Source organism: Heterocephalus glaber, unplaced genomic scaffold (genome assembly GCF_053883595.1).
Source record: "Heterocephalus glaber isolate CG9 unplaced genomic scaffold, H.glaber_assembly_v1.0 deba00001442, whole genome shotgun sequence".
NCBI lineage: Eukaryota > Metazoa > Chordata > Mammalia > Rodentia > Bathyergidae > Heterocephalus > Heterocephalus glaber.
In genome coordinates, this window is record NW_028258296.1 from 52,516,436 (window position 1) to 52,533,354 (window position 16,919).

The 16,919-nt window shown below is 38.8% G+C and overlaps 1 protein-coding gene and 1 long non-coding RNA gene across 14 annotated transcripts in view; one reads left to right on the forward strand and one right to left on the reverse strand.

The window, feature by feature from the left end:
- Positions 1–16,919, reverse strand: part of Spag17 (sperm associated antigen 17) — a 210,235-nt gene that overhangs the window by 174,042 nt on the left and 19,274 nt on the right. The window lies entirely within an intron of this gene.
- The window catches only part of LOC110350998 (uncharacterized), a 96,559-nt gene that overhangs the window by 18,403 nt on the left and 61,237 nt on the right, over positions 1–16,919 (forward strand). For 2 of the 5 annotated variants that reach the window (XR_015452071.1, XR_002397996.2), the window contains exon 2: positions 448–570. This is a non-coding gene — a long non-coding RNA (uncharacterized LOC110350998). Of the gene's footprint in view, positions 1–447; positions 571–9,410; positions 9,499–16,919 lie in introns of all 5 variants that reach the window. The other 3 variants (XR_015452073.1, XR_015452070.1, XR_015452072.1) reach the window with 3 other exon arrangements.

Sequence of the window (16,919 nt, forward strand, 5' to 3'; positions counted from 1 at the left end):
AGGTCTTTTGAGGAAGGTAATTATTAAAAATGATCCTTTTTCACTACAATGCTTCCCAAGAAGAATTTGTGATTGTAATTCATTCCTCTGTCACAAAAATACGTTAAGATCTAGTCTCAAAAGTGGCAATCTTTGTTTTGTTCCCTGCTACACTCTAAGACTCTACCGCGGGGGACAGAGAAGGAGCTAAAACAAAAAACTCTTAAATTCTGGGTAATATTGAATGAGCTGCCAAATGAGAACTGGAACACATCTCTTCCTCCTAATGTAACACAGGGATATTATTGCTAATTCACAAAGGGGTTCTTTCCATTTCTAAGAAAAGGGGTAAAATATTACACTTGGCCATGAATTTTTCCATCAAATAATTTAAAGAAATATGTTACGGAAGACAATGATCTCATCAATAATTCCTTTCTCTGTGTTTCTTATACTTTCTGTTGGAAGAAGCAGTTTCCTGAGAGACTAGGAATGGAGCCCAGTGGGTCTCCCGCCGTACGCTGCTTGAAAGAAGCCTGTGCATGCTTTTGAACCAGGAGATGGAGGAAGTGCACAGGACAAAGATGTCAGGTAAGAGAGGCCCGGAGGGGCGGACACTCGGCATGACCTCTCCACATCTTGGCTTCCCCATTTATAAAGTGAAGGCTTTCACAGGATGATATCTGAGCTTCTCTCTAGCTCCTCTCTAGAGATCTGATTTAAACAGAGTAAAACCTGCCCTTGGTGAATGTCAAAGCAATGTCTAAGGAGATTTGAAAAGGTCACACACATTCAGGGAAATGAGTAATTCTGTGTGGTTGGTTCTCCCTTTGGTTCAGTCCAACCCATAATCAGGCTGATGCCAGAACAAGGGTGTAGGTGGGAGAAGACCAGTACAAATTCTTTCCTACCCTCAAATAGTGATTGTCCCTAAATTCTTATATTTCTCCATGGAAACTTACCAACTACTTAACAAGAAACATCCAATTTTCAGTGCTACTGCCAAAACAAAACCGTATGTAAAAGCATAAAAAACGTACCAAGTGTATGTTGTACAAGTTCCATGTACACAAATCTTATGTATGTGCATAAACCTTATTTGTTTTAAGCTTTGCTATTCAGTTTAAGACATTCTTTTTGTTTGTTTATTTGGCATAGGAATACAGAATATTTGTTTTTTAAATGTTCTGGTTCTGAAATGTACGTATGATATTTATAATGTATTATTTAGAGAAAAATTCCATGATCACAAAATGACCTTTCCTGTACTGGATCCCTTCCTTACCTCTTGTCTGCATCTCTAGATGCCATTAAAGGTGGGGAATCTTTTTCATTCTCATGGTAAAGTATACATGGTTCAAGGGCAGGCAAGACCTTAAAGTTTCTGTCAGTTACATTTTTCAAAAATGAAGATTTAATGACCACCTCTACCCACTTAACCAACTGCAAAGTTACTTTGTCTGAACTTGAAAGCTAATGATGACAAGAAAAGGCTGTGTCTGGTCCTTTTGAGACAATTCAGAAAGAGGGCATTGTAGTCCACCACCCACCCAGCCATTCATACCTAACGTCAAAGGCAGGTGTCGACTGTTTCAGATCGAAGAGAAGGGAAGGGGAGGAAGGACAAAACCGTTATGATAAATCTGCCATGTGCCAGTAGAGCGCTATCCCATTGTATTCCTCAGTAACCCCATGAAATAGGTGCACTAATATTTTATACATGGAAAAACAGAGGCCTGATTAAATCGAACAAATTGTTCAATGTCATTTTGGCAGAATCTCATAGAGCCTACATACAAGGCTTACAGCTTTGTGATAATTTCAGGGCAGTTTTGAAAGAAAGAATGCCCTTCCATAATCCTTCAATTGCGTATAACAGATTACTTTAGCATTACTATCTGGGCTACATTACTAATAGATGAAGATTCAAATTACATATTGAAGTGTGTAGAGACTTCAAAAATAGATTATGCATTAAAACCTTAAGACATCGTATTTTAAAAATTAAAGTTTTTTAAATACCAGTTGTACAAAGGATCAGATGCTACAGAAATTCCTCCCAAGTCCTCTCCCTGTCTTTCTGTCTCCCTGTCTCCCTGTCTCTCTCTGCCCCACCCCTCTTTCTCAGCCCAGTGCTTTAGTTTCTTTGCTCCATAATTGATCTTAATACCAGATTATTCTTCCAACTCATGGCAGTACACTAAGACTTGTGAGATCTCTGAGGTTGCCTGGAAACAGTTCTCCTAAGCAAGACCAGGTCCACGTTGCTCAGAGCTCTCTGTGAGATGCACTGGCCATCCAGGGCACATCTCCTCATTTGAAGAGGTTTAGTGTCCAGTTGGGGCCCACTTTCCTGTCTATACTCTCTTGCCCATGAAACACCTGCTCCAGAAATGGGACCTGTGTAGCAGAAGAGGCCCCATGGAGAACTCTGTTAGAGTTAGTTTAGTATCTAATCACATTGCCAGAACCCAACCAAGCATGGACTGGGCCAGAGAGTCACAATGCAAACAGAGAATGCCTGCAGAGAAGGACGTGCACCGCCTGCTGCAGCAGGGGGCAGCGAGATGCTAAGAAAAGCAGAGTGCTCCAATCAGTAAGGAAGAGCAGGTCATTTCCCTTTGTGTAATTTGGAAATCTAGGTAAATAAATGATGCTATGCAATTATAATTTCTGACTTTTACTCTTAGTATTTCAATGTAACTGTAAGTTCCAAACTTCTACACACCGGCAGCAATTTTAGAAATGGGATTTTTTTTAAAAAAAGGCACAAATTAGATTTTGCAAATACTATTAAAAACATCCCATTACCTATATTGCCCCAACACACAGTTGGACAGAGACCTTAAATTGAAGTTCTCAGGGGAGCAAAAGAAATTAAGTATAGAGAAAGCATTGTTGGCCACTGGTAGTAAGAGGAATGTAAGTATAATGTGCACAATCCTATTAAATACACTTGTGAGGACAGGAGTGCTCCTACCTGGGGATGAATTTATTTAAAAACAGTTTAAGAAGTTTGGGTATAATTAGCATGAGCTGAGAGAAAGAGAATATTAATCATCTAAGAAAAACTCCCCTGAAAATATTCAGTGGTGAAGGAAGAGGGTTTTAGTCTGCTACACCTCAAACACTGTAGGAAATAAAGTCAGCTGTTGCTTGGGAGCATATGTTATGCAGGAGTACTGCGGAGTCATGCCCCGAGGAGTAGTTATCGATAAGGGCATTCAAAGGATGGAATGAAGTCACAAATGGACACAATCCATTACTTTTTATTTACTTTACCAGTCTCACCTAATTTGAAGTCTGGTAGGAGGGCGTCTTAACCCAAACACTTACATGGTTGTCTCCTAAGGCAAGAGTGTTTTTCAGAGAACCTGGCCGTCTAAGTTAGTCTCCTATACTAAAAACAGGGTAGGTTTAGAACTATTTTTCTTTCATATATTGCAAATTCCCCAAATTTTATGTAGGCATTCTATATTCTAACATAATTACTAAAACTCTGTCAAGAACAAGTGAAAAGTAGCTTTTAGACAATGAGGCTGTGAATGCTTCATTCTGTTTGCACAAGCAGTAGGGAGACACAGGGAAAGGCACTAGGAGGGCACAAGCGCTCTGTTCTGCAGCTTTTGCTAGCACTGCGGGACCTGAGCGGAGATTCCCACAGTGCTCTACCCACAGCTGATCAGAGCCCAGTGAGCACTTTCACTAGGACACATTTAAAAGCCTCAAGTTAAGTCAATACAACATTTAAGAAATCAGCTTTTATTGGGAGCTATTTAATATTGTACAGATATGCTAACGTGCACTTTAGGTCAATAATCTGCTGAAATGATAACGTTTTTGTTAAGTAGATTTACTGCCAAATGGACAGGGATTTGTGAATATCTTTCTCATACTGGGCTTTTCTTTCAAAAGGAGCCTTGGATCTCCCTCAGCAAAGGACTGTTAGTATGGGCTTTGGGCCAGAAGAAGAAAAAATATTTTTATTACACAGAACTAGCTGCTACAATTATATTTGTTAAAAAGGATTCTAACTATAAACTAAGTCAGAAATATAGGTTAAATAATGGACATCCATTGTCATATGATGAACAAGGACAATATAAATCATCAACATGCACTTATTCTCTTTACTAATTACATACTTACTGTAGATTCTAATTATATATTCCTCACAATTTATCATAAAAATTAGTTTGATATATTATCATCATGTTATTATAAGTAGTAGCCCTTCTTTAGGAATTGGTCCATATGGCTCTCATATTTTCTCAACTAGAATGTAAACTCTTGAGGTTACAAGTTATATTTTAAATGTTTTTGTGCCTTTCCATGCCTGATATAAACAGAATACTGTAGATTAAAACTCTATACATAAAACTCTATAATAGAATATAGATTATTTTAAAGAAACACAGTACACTGGGGCACTGAGAAGAGTTTGACCCCCAGAATCATAAAGCACTAGAATGTAGCATGACATGAAACTGTGCAGGGTATATAGTCCATGGCCCTGAAGTTTGTTAGGAAGAGAACACATCATGTCTGATCTAACATGGCTCATACCAAGGGTCAGGTTGAGGAACTCGGTCTTGCAGGCATTTCTCCATAAAGACAAGTTTCCCTGGAGTGACTCAGAAAAGCAAGCAGATGCCAAGGGAGAGAGGCATCTCCTTCCATTAGGAAGGAAAAAGCCAAAGACTTTAGCATTGACTACACAGCTGCTCTTCTTTCTTCCCCTCTTCCAAGTCTCCCATCTCCCATTACGTTAGTCAGCTATACATCACTGTGACCAAGTTCCTGAGAAAAACAGCTTATGGTAGGAAAAGTTTATTTTGGTTTATGGCTTTGAAGACTTCAGTTCATGGTCACTTGGCTCCAGTGCTCCTAGGCTTGTGGTGTGGCAGAACACAGTAAAAGTGTGAGGTAGAGGAAAGGTGCTCACTTCAAGGCAGCCAGGAAGCAGAGAGAAAGGGAAACCGCTATGCCAGAATGAGCGGTGACCCTCCAAGGAGCCACTGCAATTTGAACAAACCTTGTTGCCTGTGAGCAGGGGCTGCCCAGAGGTCTTCCACAGCAAGCAAGCATGCAGATGCCTGAGTGGGAACTGAGGCCCCAGCTGCTAAGTCTCCTTCACCTCCCATGGTGAGAATATTTAAACTCAGGCAATGGCAGATGCTATACATCTGAGCTTTGCACCTGAAAAGCAGATTATCAAGCATTTACCAGCAGCACTTTACGAAGAGCTGCATGTTTCAAACGGAGTTAGAGATGATTTTGTTGGGAAGGCCACAACTATCTCTGAAAAAATATTGAAGCGGTCAAGGGAGTTTCTCTCTATCCCCCCACTCCTGACTCATGCTATTCAGGTGTACTGTGTGAACTGTTGGTTAAGTGTCTGCTGATGTTGCTTCATGTATGACTCAGGCTTCAGCATTATCCTTCACAGGGGGTCTCTGTGAAAAGCAAGTGACAAGATAAGCACAGAGGGGCCACTACAAGAGGGGCAGGGGCAGCACACTCCGGGGCTCTCCTTCCCTCCTGACCATTCCTTTACATTCCCACTCAGGCATCTGCATGCTTGGCTTGCTGTAGAAGGTCCTCAGGCAGCTCCTGCTCACAGGCAACAGGGTTCCTCACACAGTAGTGGCTCCTTGGAGGATCACAGGCCTTTGTAGCATAGTGGTTAAGAGCGTGGGTTTAGAAGGCAGATTGCCTGGATTAGAATCTCAGTGGACCAGCTGTGAGTCCTCAGTGCCTTGGGGATAAATGAAGATAATGACAGCACCTACCTCTTGGGATTTTTATGGAGAGAAAGACCTTCTAAGCATAGCACCTAACAATAACTAGAGCTGACATTGTGGATATTATTTTGGGGGAGTGTCTTCTCTTACTACTCATGAAAACAAACGTGGTTACGTCATATATGCTGCTTCAAGTATGGAGAGTTTAGGAGTGAACCAAGAACAAAGTCAAACAATATCAACAGTTTAGTCTATGACAAAACAAATACAGCATTAATTTGGATGGTGATGAGTTTATAAAATAATTTTCTTTTGGATAAAGAGAAATTTAAGTGATGTGTTCCTGAAATATTTTAGGTCCTTGGAAGTGAGAACCAAAATTTTGAACATACAATTTCGAAAGTTCTAAAGTGGTGCGATTTTTTGGAGCTACGGGGGAGAATGAAAGTGTGGGGCGAGGGTACTCTTCAGTCATCCGGTGTCCTGTGCAAATCTGTCAAGACCTGAGGCTGTCACGCAGCACAAAAACAAAACAAAGCAGCAGCGAGAGGCAGAGGGGAAGGCGCTGAGCTGGCCATGCATATGCTGGCCGACCAAGGGGATGACAAGCACTGCACTCTATGAGGACTGGAAAAAGAGAGCACCCCAGACTAATTATTGTTAGAGATGGAGGTTCTGCTTTAGAAGTGCAAAATGGATAAGCGGTTTTCTAGTTGAATGGCAGATATTAATCTGATTAATTTCATGCATCCAGACCTAAAACAAAGACGTCACACGGGGTAGTTCTTAAGAACAGAGGAAAAGGAATTGAAGTTTGTGTTGGATAGAGCGCCTTGGTACACCTCCTCCACTCAGATGAGACAAGCTCCCCAGCCTGCTGCTATGTTCCATCTCCACAGCCCCTTACAGTCCTCTGGAGATCCACTGCCCTCTTCTGGATACAATAAAATTTACCTATCAGACCACTTACTCAACTCAGGGTTCTAATAGCTGATATATTACTCAACTAAGCAAATATATCTCAAGGCTTTAGTGTTCAGGACCATTTTAAAGTATTTCTTCTCTCCAGGATATCTGCATTTTCAAAAAGGAATCCAAGTGACTCCTGGACTGATTCAAAAGGATGCTCTGCTGATGGTGGTGTTTTAGGCAGTAGGCTGGGGCAGAGGAAAAGGTTCTCCTAGAGTCATGCTATTTAGATAGATGAACTAGGTAGAAATACTGTAGGGAGTCAGATAGGGTTAGGTCCTCGAGAGGGCCAGGACAAAGGTGGAACTTTCATACCACAGCTGCGCCAGAGACACATTGGCTGAAAAACCAGGCCTCAAGATAAAGACAAGATGACCAGACCCACATATGTCCTCAAAGAACAAACAGTGGGCCTAATGAAGTCTAGATAGACATCAACCACCCTGGTGGGTGACCAGAGACCTCTGGACCCTCCACTTCCTAGGAGAATCTTTGTTCTTTCATGTAGGCTTGTTACATGACTCGCTTCCCAATTGGACCACCATTACCTAAGTGACTACATTTGTAACCTTATTGGGTGTTCACAGCTGTGGCCCATGTTGTACCCACGTGAGTTTCACCCTATAAAACTCCTGTAAAGTGGGGTCCCCAGGCTACCCACTCGGGGCCCCTCCGGCTCCTGAGGAGCTTTCCTATCAATAAATATCTTCCTACTCTTAACCTCCCTTATGTCCTAGAACTCTTCAATTTCTAGAGAACTAGAACTCTGTGTATCATACAGTTAACAATTGGGGAGATATAATATTTCATATTTCATCTCCAGTATTATTTTCTGTAACAATACCCATACAACCTCCTACTTTGCCCATGTGTCTGGCATATAGTAGCATTCCATCAGTGTTTCTTGAGGTTAGCAGCCAAGCCACACACTAAAGAGAACTTTTACATGGGAAAGCCAACTGAGCATATGGCATTTTATCAGCCACTCTTCACACTTTGGAAAGAACCATCCCTCTGAATCATTGAGCATTTGAATGAGAGAAAAGAGCTCATTCCTTTGAAGTCTAGATAACACTGTACACATCTGATATTCAGTGATGAGAAGCCAGTAGCCTCGAAATAGCTTTACCATGCATGCGTATATAGCTGTTTTTCCTTGTCTTTATAAATATTGAACATTATCACTAATTACCATTATTGAGGTTCTGGCGTAAATATGCAGATCTCAGAAGTGGTGTCAAATTCCTTCTACTGTATCTCAGTCAAATGACCTTATACTTATCTTTGTGACTTTGTTTCCTCATTTTAAAAAATGGATCTAATAATACAGCCTTGAAAAGATTTACTATGAGACTTAATGAACAAATATACCTAGGATTATTTTGTAAATTGTACATCATCATGCCAAAGCAAAATACTAATACATGCAGGAGAAATACTGTAATTCCCTATAGAAAGTTCTGCAAAAATGAATTAGAAGGTCTGATTGCTTCCATAATTTTAAATTTGAATATGTCCCTAGGATCTTCATTGGACAGTTTAGCCTCTGGCTTAGACTATGTGGTTGTTTTCTTTCATTTTTCAGAGTCCCTGGCCCATCCCACCAATCTAGCACGAGTCTAGTTCAGTTTTGCTCCATGCATCAGAAAGTTTTAAGACAGCTATTAAAACACCACATGGAAAAGCTTTGCAGGGAATTCTACTCCACAGAGAAACCACAGAAGCCACTACACACCTTAACTCTCTCCCCACCCCCAACAGGGGGCTAAAATTACAGCTCCGTTATGTTACTGTGATTCAACCAGCTTTATTGCTTGGAGCAAAATCTGAGGTCCAAAATGAACTTCAAAACAAGAAGTAAGGCAAACCTCAAAAGGAAACAAGCTTCTTTGGGTTTTCAAACAACTATGACATATCAGAGACATTCTTCTAACAGAGGAGACCAAGAAAAGCCAAGAGGAGTCCTGCTAATTGCTTCACAAATGTAAAATTGGAGTCAGGGACTCACCCCAAAGAAAGGAGATCTCTTTTCATCATTATATATTGAAAGCTACAACTTTTCATCAACTTTCTTCTCAGTCACGAGTCTTTCTTTTACTTTCCTCAAGTCCCTTCAATATTGAGTCAGTACTTTTCCACATTAAAAACTATGATAGATTTCTAAGACTCAATATTAGCTTATCACATGTCTTATAGTAATTTTTTGTTATTTTCCTACCTTTCTTCCTCTAATGTAAATGTCATTTATCCACTAGCATTGTGAGGCATTCCATAAATTTGTTCTGCTTTGGCAAAAGAGCCGTCCAGTGGAAACAAAATAACCAACTAATATTCTTTCTAATGACCCATCCATGTCACATAGCTGTTGCTTGATAAATGTTATGAGCTATTTTGAATTCACTTTAGCTATTGTCATGCACCAAAATAACTCATTTTCTTGAAGTTAGTGCAAGTGTCCTCACTTATCATTTATTTATGAGGCCATTGATAAAGTTTGATTTCTGTGCCCACCTTGACTGAGTATGGAATTCCCAAAGCTACTTCTTAATCATACAAAGTACAAGTCTGTCCTGGTTTACATACTCTGTCCCAAAAATTCAACCAAATAGCCAACAAACAACACTATTTTGGCAACACAATTACAGCTCTCACACTGTCTTTAATAACTGTACCCAGAAAGAGGACAAACTTTTTGTCTTACTTTGTCCTGACTTTTAGATCTAAAAATTTGGTCTCTAAATTATATGGAATGAGAAGAAGAGTTGTATGAAGATGATCCAGGGTCAGCGCCAGATCTTCCAGGAAGGTAAATATTTATCACACTAGTGGAGAACTGCAGGGTCTCTTCAACAGCACCTTGAGGGTGTGACAGAAAATTATAAGAATATGCCTCAGGCAGGAAGAAGGTCAGAGAATCTGTTTCCTGTCTCGATACAAGAATGAGTACCAGTTCAGCTCATGACGTAACATGATGTTACAAATTGTAGCAGATGCAGAAAACACAGGGCTGAGATAGGTTGCTGGAAGTGAGCAAACAAGGCTCATATCCCCAAATGGAAATGCTGCTGAGTCCCATCCACTGGCCTGCCTTGCTTTCATCAAGAGAGTTAGGATCCCTGCATTCCAGAGCTGTGTGCAGCGTGGTGATCCTGAATGCTCCAGCTACTCTGAACACAGGAGTTGTTCAAGGAAAGAGGTGGACCTTTCTCTGAATGAGCAAAATGGGAAAGTCCCCAAATAGACGGGGCGGGGTGAGGGGAGGAGGAAGTATTGACCAAGAGCAATCAATCTTAGTGGAAGGGCAAACAAGATGGATAGTTGGTGTGGTGGAGTGGGCACCTGAAGCAGTTGATGAGGTCTTTCTTCCTAAAATGCTCTGACTTTCTTTGAAGCACCATTCAGTGGCCACTTTTTGGAGGAAGGAGGCAGATAAGGAGAGATGGAGGAGAGCTTGGTGGGAAAGTGTGGCTGAAGCCAGAGGAAGAGTGCATGTAGTCAGAGGTAATTAGAAGATCTCCAGTGACCTTAGCAAGAGCAGTTTTGAGTGAAACTGCTTCCTGCTCATTCTTTCCCTCATGCACCCCTGCAGACCCATATAACACATCTCTTACATGCAAGCCTTGTTTAAGGACCATGTGACAAAATACTCAGTCAATGATTATGATAAACGTCAAACTCAAGAATGGGTTATGGTTCTTAATTTTGTTCAATTACGTAAGTACATGGAATCTATTTATTGGATCCATCAGGGCAGTAATTCATGGTAATTATTCCTCTTCTATTGATTCCTTAATAGAGTCCTTACAATAGCTCTTTCAATGTGTAATGAAAAGAGCACTGGATTTAGTATCAGAAAACCTGATTTTTAGTCCTGATTCCAACCACATGGTCTTGGAAAAACAGTTAAGTACTTACAACCCGGACCTTAGTGAAAAAATATTTAAGCAGAAAGTCATTCACTCATTCAAGTGATATTTACTGAAGATTGTAAACATTGGAATGAGCATTAGGAATAGAATGCATAGGCACAAGACATAATCACACACACAAAAAGACATAATCATCGTCAGATAGCATTGGCTTTTGGAGGGAAATGCACAAGCAGAAGCCAAAGAAGTTAAATGTAAAAGCTTTTCACAGCTATAAATCAATGTTCAAAATCAAATGAAGGATTTGTTCCTGAGCTGCTTTAAAGATGGTACAAATAAAAGTAAAACAAGATGCCCAGTTCCTGTTTAAATTTCAAGCCAACAAAATTTCTCCTACACATGACCAAAACATTTGATCTCTAACTGTGTTTGTTCTTAATTATTGAACACAGGAAGGACTAAGCAAAAAGGTACTGTCCGAAAAACAGATCACTATTCCTTTAAAGACTATGCCCTCCTGAGCAAAAGTGTCATCACTAAGTGGAATACAACACGCCTGCAGTTATTTCCATAAGATGGGCTAAGAATATGGCTGTAATAGACCATTTTTCCACAAACATTTTTGTGCATGTGTCCCAAATTCATAAGATATGCATGGCAAGTTAAACAATAAGTTAAACAAGTTAAACAATAAGCACATTTTATGTTTGCCTTTACAGTGACAATAACAAGTGTAAATAAGGGTAAATAAGGAAGCTGACCATTTCCTTGCTCAGCATCCTAGATATTTTATGTGAAGACAAGGGTGATTGAACTCAATATTCCTAACCTTAACTAGCTTAACCAAGAACGGGAAAGGTTTTCTTTTCATTTCTATTCAGTATATGCAGCTTGAGAAATTATATCATCTGTGACACTCAAGGCTGCATATTATAATCATGTTTAACAGAAAATGCATAAGAAAAACAAGTAAAAATGATTGTAAGGTTTGAGGGCAAGGGAAAGACAGAACAGAATTTATTTAAATATTCAAAAGCATTTCACAAGTTTCTGTACCCAAAGTGTTGAGTTACACTGGAAGTATAGGAAATGTTTGTGTAGTTATAGAGCTGGCAAAAAGACAAAGATAAGGCTAAATGGCATTTCTCTGGGTGGAGAAGTGTTAGCAATGGGAACTTCACAGTTCATCCTTAATGTGGGATGTATTAATTGCTTTTTTACGAGATATGAAAATAACCTACACTATAAAACCTTAAAATTGTAGAGTTCAATGGTGGCAGATCTTGTTTTGTTGTTGCCATTTTGTCTAATTATTTCATTTTGAAAATGGAAAAGTGTCTATGATGTGGAGACTTGATCGAGGTGATACAGACAGCAAAAGGTGTGCTCTGACTCGCAGATCAGCACCCTTCTCCATCACCTTGGCCCTTATCTGTTAGCAGATGTTGTAATGAGGACATTATGCTGAAGAGATAGGTAAGCAAGGCAAGAAGATTTCACAAAGCAGATATTTGGGAAAGCAGGTATTTCAGATGGAATTCAATATGCAAATGATAAGTGAATACACTGAGTGAAACATAATCCCAACTGTAGTTCCAGGTATAGAGGCTCTAAATACCAAGTTAGCTTCCCCATAACTATCAGCTCAATATGTTGCAGTTGTGTTGAAAGGTCCTTGCTGATCGTATCTAGAAGAAAGCGAAAATAAAATAGAAAACATAAAAACCAGAGTGTCTTTATACTTGGAAAGCTGTGTTTATTTTTAAGCATCAGCCTAAAAAGGGATTGAACAGCTGGAACAAGTCACAGAATGGCAATTAAATTTGCCATGGCAGAAAAGGTTTAGTTGGGAGTTAAGTAAAACAAATCTAAGATAGAGAGGGGGAAAATTGCAATAAAAATAATGGAATTTAAAAGACTGACAAGTGGCTCATATTCTCATACATTACTAATCAAAATAATTTGGTGGAACTCTGTTGGAAAATTCTGAAGTAGTAGCTACTAAAGCTAAACATACTGTGGCCCAGCACTTCTAGTATTCAGTACATGCCCAAGAGAAATGAGTATGTATGTCCAAAGAAAAATTTGTTCGAGCATTTTACAGCAGTATTATTTGTAATATCTCAAAGTCGGCATGACACAGATGTCAATCTTCTGGAGCATGCATTTAAAAAATCATGGCACATTCATACACTGGAATACTACAGCGCCATAGAAGAGGACACACTATTTATTCGTGTAACACCATTGAGTTTCCCAGACATCATGTTAAATAAAAATATTACATTATGTATTAGTTTACTTATATAAAGTCAATAACAGGTGAAATAATTGACGGTGCCAGAAGTCAGAATAGTGTTAGCTCTCAGGAGAGTAAGTACTGACTGGGAAAACATGAGGTTCAGTATCTTATATAGGATCTGTATGAAATGTTCCACATCTTCACCTGGGTGACAGATTATAGGTGTATATACAGATGTCAAAATTTATTAGACTAGATATTTAGTATAATTACTGTTTTACCTCAGTAAAAATTATGGAAGGTAGAGAAAACATAACTTAAAGGGAGTACCAAAACTAGTACACATAATTTGAAGATCTACTGCATTTATTTTGTCATTCCTCCAGTTATGATTGGCTGAATGTATTCCAGGCACTGTGTTCCAAAGATCATATTTTTTACTTCTTGCCCATGAGAACTTCATAGTCAAGTGAGAGGACAAATACATTAAAACCCTAATAAACATGGCAATCACCATCACTGGGGCATCTATAAGTACTATGGGAACATGACAAGTTGATCATGGGAAATGGAAAGTCAGGGATAGTTTCATGTAATAAGCATATTTGATTTGTGACTTTAAGAATGATAAAAATATCAACAAATGCTGTCAGAGAAAGAAGGCTAAGCCAAATAAAATAACATGAATGTCTTAAAGCACAAAATTGTCCTAGTAGTTTGAGTTATCTAGCTGTCCAGTGAGACAGTGTCTGGGTAGAGGAAGGATAATGTGAGATTGAGAGGAAGCTAAAAAATTGTGAGGGGCCAAGTAAAGAATAGTAAAACTTGAAAGTATGTCAGGAAATGACATGGTCGTATGGGTATTTTAGAAAGACAACCTAGGGGGCCATATAGAGGGACACAAGGAGAGAAGAGGAGGGGGTATATAGAGTCATTTGGCACACATACATTTTATCAAACGAGTGCAAAGTGAAATAAGTAGACACTAGACACTGGGCACATATACTGATGATCATTGATAAATGTTGCTATGATTATTGATTATTGATAACTGGTAATTTTTGAATGGACATAGACCTCAAAGTTTGTTTTAAAAGGTGAACAGGAAAAATATTTTTTAAAAAAACCAGAGTGGCTACCATGTTTTGCTAAAGCTTATGTTTCCAGTGAAAAATTTGGCAATAAGTAAGAGAAAATTTCAAATATCATGAATGAGTTGTATGCATTAAAATATTTAGAATAACTTTAGTAAAGTGTTTCTAGAAAGTGAGTGAAAAACATTTTTAAACATGTTATCAGAACTTTTAATACAATTTATTATGAAATTAAACATACTGAACATTATCAGAATGAAACCTTTAGTTGAATTTCAAGAAGTAATACCTGTATGAGTGCATCATTGCAATGTGATTTACACGGTCTTGAGTTTGGCAAAGTATTTATTGGCTGAAATGAGAAAACCTTTTGGAAAACATGAATCAGAGCAGTGAAAGTTTAATCAATATTGATAAAGCTTCAAACAGTTGACACAAAAGTGTTTTAGTAAAACAATATGCAAAATTCAAGATGCTGAAAATAGCAAAATATTTTTCATTGATATGATGGCATTTTACAGAACAGCAACCACTATATATCTCAACCAACATCACTGAGTACCAAGAAAAACGATTTCAATAGGAAGCTACATGAAAGCAATGCCATTGTAGTGACAGGCAGAAAGTCTAGAGTTTTACTTTATGATTTCTGAAAACGGCTCCAGATGTTTTGTTTTGGTAGTAACTCATATTCAATATATTTAGATGGCACGATAAAAATATAAATAAAATAAACTAATATAAATATTTTCTTGATAAGTTTTTCTGTTTAGTACCATATATAAAATAAATACCAGGGTAATTAAACATTTGAGTAGAGGTAGACATTGAACATTAGAAAACTATTAGGATCCCATTGGGCATTCTGTAGAGTTGTAACTGCAAATACTGAGTGGCAATCATGGAGAACCTTGTGCATTCTTTTTATGTAATCTGTGAAATGAGAGTCGCTAAGCATTCAGAAAATGAAATAAGGATTTAGGGATTTGGCTTTAATAAAATACCCGAATAGAAACACCCATACTTTCTTTGGCTTTACATCAAAGAAATGTAAATGTGTTGCCCGTATAAAATTAATAAAGTAAACTATGAAAGAGAAGCAAAAGATATATAAAATCAAAGGAGGAGGAAAGGGAGGGGAGGTAATGGGATTGAAATTGATTAAGATGTTAAATGACACAGCACAAAGGATGAGGCGGAGGTTTGTGGGGGAGACTAATTCAGTTTTGAATATGTTGAATTTGAAGTATATGTGTAATATACATATGAATAATGATAACTGTAAAAATTTTATTAGAGTAAAGTGTTCCACACACTTTCGGTTTAATTTTCACACCATTCTTATAAATAGAGTAATAATACTATTACTAAGAGGTCTTCCTTACTGAGCAATTACTTTTTCATCACTCAGCAAGTGTTATTTGAGTTCCTCTATAAGGCAGACACTTTTAGATTTTGGCAGTGTCTCAGTGAACAGGACATATATCACTGGCCTCATACAGCTTTCATTCACATGGAAGGAGACAGAATGAGCTAATTGTAAGGGAGGAGGTGAGGAGCCATCTTTAGGGGACATGGATAGAGCGTGTACTCTAGTTCAAACATGGTTGTCAGGGAAGTTGGCATTTGAACAGAATCTTGAAGAAAAGGTGGAAGTGACTCATAGACTACCCAAGGAAGGGTTATTTCAGGCAGAGGGCACAGCAGGGCAAAGACTGTAAGGTAGCAACATACTTTCTGATGGATTTGAGGATCAGCAAAAAGGCCAGTGTGGTTTCAGTGGGCTGAGTGAAAGGGAGAGTTATGGGAGATCTAAGGTGCATCAGAACACAGAGCCTTTTAGGTCATGGCAGAGGCCTTGAATTTTACTCCGTCTTATGTATTAGAAGAAACACTGTGGCTGCTGGATGGAGACAGACTCCAAGGTAGCAAGAATGGGACTAAGAGTCTAAGTTCTGAATCTCTTAACTTACCATTGTAGCTATGGCAAAACATGAGTGTGGCTTGGTTTAGGGTGTAGAAGTTGAAGTGTTTCCAAGAGGGTAGATATCAAATGCATCTCAGAGGTACAGCCAACAGGGTTTATTGAAGAAATGATTATGGGATATGGATGACAAAGAAGAGACAAATCATGCCAGGTTCAGAGTGCTAGCTATTCTCTTGCTAAATGGTAACACTACTCAGGGAGAAGATGAAGGTTTGATGAAAAATAGGACTGAAAGAAAAATCCAGAGTTTAGATTTGGATGTATGAAGTATCAGATACTATGTGCTCAATGTCTTTATGTTCTCTCAATAATGTTCTTAATATTTTCAAGGGTAATTATGACCACCAACCCTGTTTTGTAGATGTAATAGCTAAAGTTCAGAGGTCATATTTAATTTGTGTCCAAGGATTTGGGACTGCTTCTGGAGCTCAGAAGACAAAATAGATCAGCAGGTTAAGACAGTAATGTGTAATCAAAGGATATAACCTGCTTCATGTTTCTTGAGGACCGCTACATGCTTATCACTATGCGGTACTGCAACCAGGAAGAAGGAAACATGAAATATTAAACTTTCCTACTCTCCAGGCTTTTGCATTGCTATAAGACAATGTAGATATGGTAGATGACACTGAACTTATTGGGCAAGTTAGAATTGAAGGCAAAAAAAAATTGCCGAAGTAGTTCAGTAAAAGGAAGTCAGTGAGGACCAGAACAGTGTGGGTTTAGCTGCTTTCTGAAAGATACAGGAGAAAAATGTAATGATGAGGAGTCAGGAGGAAGCAGGAGGTCATTGGGATAGAGATTCCATGGGAATATGGGGACCTACCTAGGAATAGCAGAGACAATTGTACGGAGTGGAGGATAGGCACACTCCACTGGAGTGGAGGGTGAAGATGGATAGGCATAGAGAGGCCGCATTAGGTGGAGCTGTGAAAGTTGGGCAGCATACCTTGGGTTTTATCCTGTGGGAGCTAGGAAGCAATGATAGTTTCTATGGTCAGAGCTGAACTATTGTCAAAATTCATCATTTCTTAA